This window comes from Macrotis lagotis, chromosome X (assembly GCF_037893015.1).
Source record: "Macrotis lagotis isolate mMagLag1 chromosome X, bilby.v1.9.chrom.fasta, whole genome shotgun sequence".
Lineage (NCBI taxonomy): Eukaryota > Metazoa > Chordata > Mammalia > Peramelemorphia > Peramelidae > Macrotis > Macrotis lagotis.
Window position 1 is genome coordinate 260481055 of NC_133666.1, and position 13062 is coordinate 260494116.

The window sequence follows — 13062 nt, forward strand, 5'->3', positions numbered from 1 at the left end:
TCATTGTCGTATTAGAGGTTCACCACATTACAGCCTTTGTCACATTTTCCTTTTAAAGGAGTTAACCACCAACTGCTCCTTGTCTCTCAATTCTGTCTGCTCAAAAATGAGATGGTGAGATGAAATTCCTCCCACATGCAGTACACCCACTTTAATGTTTTTGCTAAAATCTATTTATCTTAGTCACGACCTTGTGAGCATGAATAGAATGTGGCAAACATTTCCCAGTATCAAATATACCTGAGCTTTGAAAAAGTTAAAATAAAGTTGTAATTTCTAGGGAGGAGCAAATCATCTTTGCTAGAGCTTTTAAGAGAACTTAAAAAAAAAGAACCAAGAAAATTTAAAAATAAATATCATTTTGGAAGTTAATTTTGAAAATTTTTAAACTTGTATTCTCTCTCTCTCTCTCTCTCTCTCTCTCTCTCTCTCTCTCTCTCTCTCTCTCTCTCTCTCTCATTCTTTTTCTTTTTTCTGGTGCTTCTTATATTAAGAAAGGTCAGGGGAAGTAGTAGGAGTCATCCCACAAATGGTTGCTAGATATACAAAGACTAGAAAAACGTATGCATCATGAATAGAACTGTGATGAATACAGAACTAAAAAAGCAATAATTTGTTTCATGTGGCAGATAGCTTAATTACTCATTTAGAAAAATTATAGAAAACCATTATATAAGCTTAGAAAAAGGAACTTGGTCAAAAGCAAGTAAATTTAAATGGTCAAGTCCTTCTGTGTATGTTCAAATTTTCATGGAAATCTGGCTCCCTCCATCATAGAGGAGATCCACTTGGAATATCAGCATGTTTACTTTGTCTGAGCAAGGAGGATGTAAGCTAATGAGTTTTTCGAACATTGCAAAGAAGAATGTTGCATGTGAAAAGGAAACTGAATAGTACATGCAAATGAAAGAATGCTTTAGGAACATGGGAAAGTTCATTTTGGTGTGCTGGGAAAAATCCAAACAAAATAGGGTTTAGAAAGAGGTGGTGTGGTTAAAAGAAGTTCATTTGAGTTAGGGCGTTACTATAAATATCGAATTTGACCCTGATTGGCCATGAATGATTCAAGCACAAGTGAACAGCAAACAAATTCACAATATGCAATATTGTACTGTATTTTTTTGTGCCAAAAGGAATTTCTTTGTGTACTTCAGTTATTTTCTTATTAGTCCAGCAAGAAATCCTGATTCCAGGTCCACAAAAATCTTCAAGTCTCCACCTAAGTTTAAAAAACAGGAAGCACTTCTGGGCTGGGCTTTTCAAGCATGTTTAATACTATCTTGAGAAAAGAGTCAGGAAATTAGAATTATTTAGCTTTAATAAAAGAAGGTTAAAGAAGTCATGGGCAATCATTCTTATCAATAGCCAATATTTTTTGAGTACTCACTGTATGCCCTACCATAGGGCATGGTAGATATTGGGAATACAAATACATAAAATGCCTTCAAGACATTTCCAATTTGCTCAAGCAATAAACATTTTAAGCATATTAAAAGTGGGACAGTGTGCTAAAGGTTGATGATACAAAGAAAGACCAGAGACAGTCTGGGTTTTAAAGGAGCTCATGATCTAATAGGGTAGACAACATTCAAACAACTATGTACAAACAAGATATATAAATATATATATATATATATATATATATATATATATATGTCAAGTGGGGCTTTCAATAGACAGACAGCATAGTATTGAGGAAGAATGTGAAAGATTTCTCTTATAAAGTAAGATATTAGCTGGACCTTGAAAGAAGCCAAGATGAGGATGTTTATCAATTGGGAAATTGTGATGGAATATTATTGCACTGGAAGAAATGATGAGCTGGTTAATTTTAGAAAAAACAAGGAAAGATTTGTATGAAATAATGAAAAGTGAAAGAACTTTGTATACAGTAACAGCAATATTGTTCAAACAGCTAAGTTATTCTGACTACTATAAATACTCAATCTATAAAGGATGCATGAAAGAAGATGTTATCCACCTCCAAAGAAAGAACTGATAAATAGAAGCACACCATTTTACAAATATTTATAAATCTACATCAAATGGTGGCCTCCTCTCATACAGTGTGGGGAGAGAGAGGAATGGAAACAGTTTAGAACTTAAAATGTAACAAAAATATTTAAAATTAAGTTTTAAAAGGAAAGAAAGAAAGAAAATAGCCAGATGGCCAGGAGACAATGATAAGACATATTCATTCATTCATCATTAAATGTTATTGTTTTTCATTTCAATACTTTCATTTAATGCCTTGAGATCTTTTATTTCATTTATATATATGTTACCTCAGCTGAAACAGATCACTGCCCTCTGTCCCTCAGGAGATGGCTAAATAGATTCTGTGGGCAAAATATTCATTACCTGGTGGCTAGTCTTCTGTTGATGAGTCTTTTCAAAGTTACTAAATTGATCCCCAGAGGACAGACACTTAGGGCATTGCCAGAACCATCTTCCAAATCTTTCCAACTTGGTACTATCTACCAAGCTGAGATTCACCAGCCTTTGAGAACTGAGGATGCCTCCATGCCACAGTCATATCCAACATTGGTGGAGAGCTTGCAACAACATAAGAATAGCTATTAAGGGTATATACCAGGGCATAGGAAGGGGAAGTCACTGCAGTCTGGCAGGGGAGGGAGTCAGTGAGGAGGCATCAAGGCACAAGGTACATTTGACCCAGCTGAGCAGAACTAAGATGGGAGGAAAAAAGCTAAGTTACTCTAAGCAGGAGTAACTCAACAAGGAGGTAAATGTCACAGCAGAACTACCAGTTTGAGATGGTTCCTTTGGAAGTGTTAAAATGAGAGAGGTAGATAGTGGATATTTTGTGAAGGACTGTGAATGGCTGTAACATGGTATAGTGGACAGTGCTGAATAGTCAGGAAGATATGGATTTGGAGCCCACCTAGAATTTGCTAAGCTGTGGGAAAGTAATCTCAAGTCCTCTGGATGGGCCTCCATTCCCTTATAAAATGGAGGGTGACATGGGTTTAGATATGCTAACATCTCTTCTATTTTTAAACTTAAGAGCCTATGTTTGTTTGTTTTTTTTGCCTATGTTTTTAAAAGAACAAGGACTTCTTCTTGCTATTGAATCTTAAGACATATGGCACTGTAGATAGTGCTCTGGACCTGGAATCAAGGTCTGAGTTCAAATTTTACCACAGAGACATCCTAGTTATGTAAGTCACTTAGCTTCTGTCTCCCTTAGTTTCCTCAACAATAGAATGAGGATAATAATAATAGAACCTATCTCCCAGGGTTATTGTGAGGATCAAATGAGATAATATTTGTAAAATGATTAGCACAGGGGCAGCTAGGTGGCGCAGTGGATAGAGCACTGGCCCTGGAGTCAGGAGCACCTGAGTTTAAATGCAGCCTCAGACACTTAATAATTACCTAGCTGTGTGGCTATGGACAAGCCACTTAACCACATTGCCTTGCAAAACAACAAACAAAAGAAAATGCTTTGCACTTAGTAGATATTTAATAAATTTTTGTTTCCTTTCTTTTTTCCCCCTCTAGTGGAACTGGAACAGATTAATCCCCTCCATATAAAAAAAACACCTTTTTAAAAAATCTATCTATATATTTATCTCCTTCTAAATTGAGCTTTTCCTGATACCCAAGCCCCTCATGGAACTTCTTTATATTATTTTGTCTATGTATCTTTTTGTATATCAGCCTTCCCCAAACATAAGCTCCTTGAAGGCCAGGACTATCATTTTTATCTTCATAATCTAAGGACCTATCACAGGACCTTGTACTTTTTATTCAACCATACCTTTGATTTCATCAGCTACACTGTAAGAACTCTCTCCTGATCTGTAAATTATGATCTTAGAGAATATCTGAGGCATTGACAATGGTAGGAAGAACTTGAGCCTAGGGCTTCTTACATTAACATTTGCCCTCTAACCTCTCATCTTGCACATAGTAGGTGCCTTAATAAATGTAGGGGGCAGCTAGGTGGCACAGTGGATAGAATACTGGATCTGGAGTCTGGAAGGCTCCTTTTCCCTTAGCAATTGCATGATCCAATACAAGTCACTTAACCCTATTAACCTCAGTTTCCTCTTTGGTAAAATGATCTGGAGAAGAATATGGCAAACCACTCCAGTATCCTTGGCAAGAAAACCTCAAATGGGGTCATAAAGAGTGGGACATGATTGAAAAATGTTTAAATAAACAATAATAATAATAATAAATGTTTGTTGCTTTGAGATAAATGTATGAGTGTTCTTCCAAAGCACTCATCTGCCTATGAAATAGCTTTTTAAAAGAGTGAACAGGTGCTTATACTATGTCATATTTTTGTTTTACTTCTTGCTAGGTCTCTAGATGCATGTATGAATAGCAAATAAATATCTATTTCTGATCACATAGTTTTTATATGGGACTTGAATGATAGGACATTCACTGCTACATCCATATACTTTATGGGGACCCATTAAGCTGTAAAGACTTAAACTATTCCTGTGGATACAAAATACCAAAGTTACAATTCGGTGAGGCACAAATGGATCCTCTTTGGACAAAATGACCATCAAGGGCCTTATAACTATACTCAGGCCTATCATTCTTATAATTTCATGACTAAAGTCCAAAAAAAGCAAAAAGCTTCACAGAATTACAGAATTACAGAATTTCAGAGTCAAATGTGACCTTAGTGACTATCTTGTCCAATCCATACCCCCAAAAGAAGGCCAACTATGCCATATTTAATGGGTATTCTATTGTACGGAGGCCATAGTACCTTAATAGCTTGCACACTTGACTTCTAAAAGGACTCCCCCAAAACAATCCACCCCAGAATGATCATAGAACTCTCAGGGCTTCCATTGAGGCATTGCCAATGCCATTCCCTATTAGAGAATTCCTGACCTCTACAACACAAGACCCCATAGGGAATGTGAGTAGATAAGTGTTCCCCTCCATTTGGAAGACAAAGAGACAGAATATAGGTGCGAGTTGAGGCGGGGAGGGTATCCTTTACAAGAAAATTGCATAGAGATTAGATAAGAGGAGTGCCTGGGGTCCTGCTAGAGAAATAATTATGTGAGGCTGAATCTAGTGTTTCTTCTTGCTTTTTACTCCCTCCTATCCCCAGTATAGGACATCAAATCCTTTTCAAATTCCTTCTCTTATGCTTATTAGCTGTATGTCCTTGGGCAGATCACCTTACTTCCCTGTGCCTTGGTTTCCTCATTTGTAAAATGAATGTGTTGCAGGGCAGCTAGGTGGTATAGTGGATAGAGCACTGACCCTAGAGTCAGGGGGACCTGAGTTCAAATTTGACCTCAGACACCTCATAATTATCTAGCTGTGTGACCTTTGGCAAGTCACTTGACCCCACTGCCTTGCAAAAAAAATGAATGTGTTGGATTAGATGGTTCCTTCTAGCTCTAGGTCAAGGTACTATGAGCTTGTCCAATCATCTCATTCGATAATTGAGGAAGATAAGACCCTGAAAAGTGACAGGAATTGCCCAAAGTCATGATGACAGTAGTAGTGGGATTCAAAGTCAGGGACTCTGATGCTAAATATAAGCCTTCTTTCACTGAACTACCCAAGTCTTTCAACTTATGGTTGAAAGGAGCTGACCAAGACGCTCAGTCATAAGCTGCCATTAATTTCTCATCAGCCCACTCATATGGTCTACCAACAACAAAAGGGAATGCATAAATTGGGTATGGGTTGGACTAGATACATCCTAAATCCCTGAAATCCTTGGATTCTGAAAAGCAGGGAAAATCTTATATTTATCCCTGGAAAAAATGTGAAAAGCAGATCTTTGAAGGTCCCAGCTTTATATTTATTACCAAGCCACCTTATCTTACACAATATCCTTACACCTTAACTAGGAAGCTTGATGGCATAGCAGATAAAATCCTTGAGCCTGGAATCAGGAAGACCTGAGGTCAAAGTTGGCCCCAGATACTTACTAACTGGGTGACTCTGAGCAAAACATTTTAACTTCTCTCTGCCTCAGTTTCCTTAACTGAAAAATGAGAGTGATGATATCACCTACCTCCCAGGACTGTCCTGAAGATCAAATGAGATAATATTTGTGAAATACTTCACATAGTGCTTAGAACATAGTAGATGACTAAATAAATATTTTCCCTCTTCTTTCCACCCAGAACCTACCATCTAGGACTCCCTAATATAAATTACACTGCCACATCTTTTTTCTATGACCTGCTGTCAGCAAAACCTCTCCTGGGATCTAGGTCTCTCTCCACTAAGAAATTGTTCACATGTAAGTGACTTAAATTACCTCTCTCAGATAAGATAACACGGGCCTTTTGTAGTTGATGCCTTAATCCATAAGAGGAGTCCAATGATGAAAATTTCCAGTTCTGTGACTGACTGCTTGGGAAAGTCATTTTAAAAAGATAAAGCTCTCTGTGCCCCTATAACTACAGCATGCAATATAAAGAAAGATAGGTGGCCCAGTGTTCAGGGCTTGAATTTAGGAAGACCTGAGTTCAAATCTAGCCTCAGACCCTGGGCAAGTCACTTAACCCTGTTTGCCTCAGTTTGATCATCTGTAAAATGAACTGAAGAGGGAAATGGCAAAACACTCTAGTATTGTCAAGAAAACCCCAAATAGGATCATAAAGAGTTGCACAACAACTGAATAGGGTCAGCCAAATTTGTGATTAAAGATCTCACTCTCTTGAAACATCTGCTTCTAGATCAGAAATGTATAATCTTTTGTGTGCTTGTATCCTGGATTCCTCTGTTCTGATCATCTAGTGAAACATGCCTAGAACTATGCTTTTAAATGCATAAAATGAAAGAAATACAATTTCAAAGGTAATCAATTATATTGAAGTCATTTTTCCCCCTCCCAAGTTCACATATCCCCTGAAATAATCTATAGACTTCCTAAGAGTGTCTGGGCCTCAGGTTAAAATTCCTGCTCTGGAACTCTAGCAAGTATTAACACAGATGTCATAGAATGGAAATAGCTCTAGACAATGTCAAGAGACATGGATTCTAGATCTGCCACTTTCTACTAACTAGTCTGCGAACTGAAATGAATCAAGTATTTAATAAACTCTTACTGTGTACAAAGTACTATACCAAGCCCTGGGAATATCAAGAGAGGTCAATTATACCTTGCCTTCAAGGAGCTCACATTTATTTGCAGGGAGTCAGCACATTTAGAAGGTTTCAAGAGCGAGTTGAATGTAATTGTCCCATGGACCTTAGAATACAGCAGAAAGACCAATGGTAAAGGTCTCTTCTTTAATATTATTTCCATTGAATTGAGGAAATGCCCATCAGTTGGGAAATGGCTAAACAAATTGTGGTATGTGATTGAAATTACATACTATTCTGTTATAAGACATGTTGCCTCTGAGATATAGAGATAGAAGATAAAAGATCTAAGACCGCTGAAAAAATGGAAGAATTTGAGAGCTCCCTTTGGGATTTTTTAAAACTGCTCAAGATTTTATTATGAAATATAGGAAGTAAAGAGGTTTAAAAAACTTTTCCTCCCAAAGGGTCAACAAGCATTTTAGGACAGGGTGAATAACAAAAGGCTAGGTTTGGTTGCTTGGTAAACAGAGTCAGAGACAGAGAAGGAGATAAAGAGAGGCAGAGATAAAGATAGTCAGAGAAAGCTGACTAGGTGAGAAAGAGGGAGGGAGGGAAGAGGAGAGAGAGAGAGAGAGAGAGAGAGAGAGAGAGAGAGAGAGAGAGTGAGAGAGAAAGTGTGAGCACAGGCAACCATGAGGTGAGACTTGGCTTAGTCTGGCCACATGGCATGGGGGAGGCCCCTAGTGTTCTGCATGGCCTAAGAATGAGCATGAGAAAAACCAGTCCTGTTGGATGATAGTTAGAATCAAAAAAGCAGAAAGAAGAAAGAAGAAGAAAGAAGAAAGAAGAACAAGAACAAGAAAGGAGAAGATAGAATAAGAAGAAGAGGAAGAAGAAGAAGAGGATGAAGAAGAAGAAGGGAGAAGAAAGAAGGGAGAAGAAAGAAGAAGGAGAAGAAAGAAGAAGAGGAAGAAAGGAGAAGAAGAAGAAGAAGAAGAAGAAGAAGGGAGAAGAAAGGAGGAGAAGAAGAAGGGAGAAGAAAGAAGAAGAAGAAAGGAGAGGAGGAGAAGAAAAAGGGAGGAAAAAAGAAGTAGAAGAACAAGAACAAGAAGCAAAAAGCAGCAGTGCACGGGGTGGCTAGGTGGTGTAGTGGATAAAGCACTGGCCCTGGAGAGTCAGGAGTACCTGGGTTCAAATCCGGTCTCAGACACTTAATAATTACCTAGCTGTGTGGCCTTGGGCAAGCCACTTAACCCCGTTTGCCTTACCAAAAAAACCTAAAAAAAAAAAAAAAAGCAGCAGCGCTTCCTGTTAAATATCCTTCTGTAATAGTTTGGACAAGGGGTGGCTCTTAGAGAGCAGTCTTGCACCTTCAGCCTGGTATCTTCCAATGGCAATCCATGTACTTGGTCCTTTCTGTCCCAAGGTGCACAACCCCCAAGTTCAACATGTTATTTCCTGTCCTACCAGCATCTATGGCCAAGGTTAGGTGAAGGGGAAAATGGGAGACAGGATACAAACAACAGGGGTCAATTTACATCTCAGGAGCAAACAGCCTTCCACAATTAACAAGATTTTAACAGCATAGAAAACTACAGAATTTGTTTCTGCTACCTTCATAATTCTCTCATAATTCTCTGCATCAAAATGATGAGCCTGAGACTCTCAATACAAACTTGCAATGGGAAACGTACTATATACAAAGTAACATCAATGCTGTAGGATGATCAACTGTGAAGGACTTACCTTTTTTCCACAATATTGTGACCCAAGAGAACACCGAAGGACTTATGATAAAGAAGACTATCCATCCCAAAAAAACAGAGCTGATGGTGGCAGAATACAGATTGAAGTGTACCTTTTTTTTTTAGTTTTATTTTTCTTGTGGTTTCATTTTTTGGGGGGTGAGGTTATGTTTACTTTTACATTACTATTGTAATGTTTTTCATGGCTACACATTTTTAAACTATATCAAATAACTTGCTTTCTTGATGAAGGGGATTGGGATGGGAAGAAGGGAGAGAATTCGGAAATTCAAGGCTTTGAATGTTGAAACTTGTTTTTGCATGTAATTAGGGAAAAATAAAATAATTTTTAAAAATATCATTTTCACTAGCAACCTCAGATCAGTTTCTAATGTTGAATCATTTAGCAGCACCAAGGACATTGGTGGCAAGAATTTCCTTTTTTGAGTTTTAAGCAGCTGTAGATCTAGCACCTGCAGGAGCAGTCACCAAGCAGCCATTCCACAGTGGTTGCTGCCCAGTATGGCAGCAGAAGGTGCTGTGTTGAAAGTGTTGCTATTATCAAAGTTCTTGGATCATTTCCTGGGCTGTGCCCATCAGGGTCTAAGAGGAAGTGGTGGTGATAGTTCAATTTGCTTGGCACATGTTACCTCCTTAGGTCACTTTGCTAGCCTGGCTTGCCTTCTCTGTGTGCAAGAATTGATTGGCAATTGGGGGTGGGGGCTAACTGGTCCTAGGTTCAGTAAAAGGGGGGAGTGTTTCAATTCCTAGGCTGTTTGTGCACTGACAGTTGACAGGAAGTTGCTGTTAGTAATGATGAGAAAGGTGGATCCTATCTTCACAATGATTACCCCTCAATGAATGCTGAATTTGTAACATATTTGGTATTTGGGGGAATATTCCCAAGGCTCTTGGATTCAGGGTCCTGTCTTTATCAGATTATGAGAGGAGATGATGGTCAAGGTGTTGGTGATGGTGGTATAATGGTAGTATAATGATGCCTCCCACTTCCCCCTCAGGGTTCCCTGCTAGGTTAGGCTAGGCTATAGCTAGTCTAGCCTGCCTGCCCTATGAGTGATCAAATCATTCATCTCTCTATGCCTCCCTCAGTTTCCTCCTCTATAAAATGAATGGCTTAGACTGAGTGACCTCTGAACCTCTTCTAGATATAGTCTTTTTAATGGTTCTGAGCCTTTGTGTTGGTCCCATGAGTCATCACCCTAAAAAACGAGGTCTATTATTTTCAATAAGCAGAAAAAAGTGCTAGGGCAGGGAACAGAAAAGGGCATTTTTAAAAAAAAGGTGTCTGCTTGCAAGAGAGAAATGGGAAAAGGCCAGGACTGTTCCTTACTCTCAGCTGCCATTCCTTACTCTCACCTGCCATTCCTTATTGCTTACATTTTTAAACACTTCCCTGCTCAAGTCAAACTAATTTTCTATTGAATTATCGAACATGGCTGGGCCACCGCAGTGCATGCAGTGTTAACTTGCTTTAGTTAAAGGTATTGAATATTGTCATGCCTTGCCCTAGCTCTTGTTCATTGTTCATTGTGAATGTTTGCTTATGATTTCAATGCTTGAAATAGTAGCTGCTATCTTTTCCCTCCCTGTTCTCTATGCTTATGCCTTAGTCATAAGGAAAAGATTGATGGCCTAAGCATAAGCTCTTTAATTTTGTTAATGAAAATTATTAATTAAAAAAATGAATAAGAAAATAAATCCCAGTTGGAGAAATGCATTAATGGTGCTTCATATACTCCTAGAAAAATGCAAATAAGGATTTTCCCTTACCCTAATTAGTAGACATATAAATTCAAGCTTCATTTTTCACTGGAGCCAGCCCTTTTCATGATTGGAGAGAGATATTGACTCACTTGTGTTAAAGGTAAGTATGAAGTACATTAAAATCACCATTTTCCCTGTAATCAAGTTTAGCTCTGCAATAACTTTGGGCTATGACACTCCTTCAGAAATGCTGTCTGATCAAAATTCTCTGTGCAGAAGCACCTTATGGAATTCTGCTGGGCTAGGAGAATTGCTGCTGGGACAGTCAAAATCAATTTGTTCCTGTGATTGACACTGAGGCCTATATGTCAGCCATGCTCTCTAATACCATCTGTGCTCTGAATATGATCAATAGGTATCCGCTATCTGCCCAGGAAATGTGCTGTTTGATTACTTTTACATGGACGAGGATACAAAAAATAATGTCTTGAGATGGAGTTTCATAATGTGTATGGAGAAGTGAGCTCGATGAATTATTACAATATAGTTTGCACCGATCAACTTTTGAACTTTCATTGAACTTGTAGATTAAGAAGAGGCAGTTTTTTTCCAAGAAGAAAATTCACTCGACAACCAACAATTTTTCTTTCACATATTTAAGGGAGATGTTCGATCTGGTAAGGAAATAATAGTAATTTATGTCTCTGATAATTGAGAAGGATTATAGTTCTATACACAGAAAAAGCAACCAAGCCTGGGTCCCTCTGAGTCATAGACCCATTAAAGAAGAAGCTTCCACCTTAAAGCTGTTGAAATCTCAGGATATTGAGTCTGAGAGCTCTCAAAAAGAAAGCTAAAAGAGAGGAGAGAATTCATTTTCAAAAACCTGAGAGCATCCTTTCTATCTTCCTAGTCCAAGGTCCATGATTACAGTTTATGCATTCATTTTATTATACACACTTTTAAAAACTATTTACCTTCTTATCTATATAAGCACACACACACACACACACACACAACACACACACACACACACACACACACACACACACACACCCCTCTATAGGGAAAGAAAGACTTCCTAATATAAATAATGAACCTGCCTACTTCAATCCACAGAGATCTACAACTCTCAGGATATCATTTGTCCTATAATTTGTTGTAACTCACTAGCACAGGTTAAAAGTTAAGAGAAAAGAATTGTTGACCAGCTGTAAACACATGTTTGGTATATTCAACCCACTTCAAGTAATGATTTTGCTGATAAACCAGTGTCAGCTAAGATGAGGATCCTAATAGATGCACATTAATAATTTTGCTACTGTTATCCAAATGACTTGTATTTTTTAAAATGCTCTTTCTGATGACCAACTGACTTTGCTAAGTCCTAGAGTTACATGGAGTAGAGTATGCAAGAGATTTCAACTGAAAAAATACTGATTAGTGGTTACACTAATTAGGTCATCCCTAATGATTACAAATCTGATCACCCATCCTCCTAGATCTCTCCTCTCTTTGCCATTCCTTATTTTCCTAGAAGTCTTTCCTGATAACAGAATCATATATTTAGATCTGGAAGAGACCTTTTGTTGGTTGCTGTTGGCATTTTTTCAGTCATGTCTGACTTTTTTGTGATCTCATTTGAGGTTTTCTTGGCAAAGAAACTGGAGTCATTTGCCATTTCCCTCTCTAGATCATTTTACAGATGAAGAAACTGAGACAAATTGGGTTAAATGACCTGCCCAGGTTCATATGGCAAGTAAGTATCTGAGATTGGATTTGAATTCAGGAAGATGAGTCTTCCTGACTACAAGCTTGGCATTCTATCCATTGCACCACGCAGCTGACCCTAGAAGAGATCTTAAAAATCATCAAATTAAATCCTTTCATTTCACAGATGAATATGGCTGTTCCCCCCTACCTAACATGGGGATGCTATTGTATAGCTTAATCAAGAGGAAAAAAAAACCTTTTTTAAAAATACAGATAAAAAAGAATTTTTCAAAATGAGAAGGCAAAATCTTCTGAAACAGAAACTGAACACAGGAAAAAAATTGTCAAAAAGTTTCCCAAGACTCGGATGCTTTCCTAAGGCAAGAACCATTCAAAGAAAAAAGGTTAGATAAAAAATGAGTCAAAGAAGTGGCTTAAGGATTCACCACAGAAAAATCAGCCTGAGTGGAAAAAGAAGATCCTGCCAGAGTTCACCAAAAATTTTTAGTTTCCAAAATCACTTATTCAAGACCAGAAAAAAATAAACAATAAATAATATTATAATAAATAAAATAAATAATAAATAAACCTAAACAATTAGCCTTATAGAATCAAAGACTGGAGGTTCCAATAGCTCTCAATAAAAACCTAAGGAGCCCCATTTAGAAAACATTGTACTACTCCTGAGATCCATTGAAGGATGGAGAAAAAAAAATTGTCCAGGATGTTTAGGACAGCTAGCAACTTCCCTCCCCACCCCCAGTTTCTAGCAAAATGAGTGATAAGAAGTTACATTTCCTACAGACAGAGTTTCCACATGTTGCAA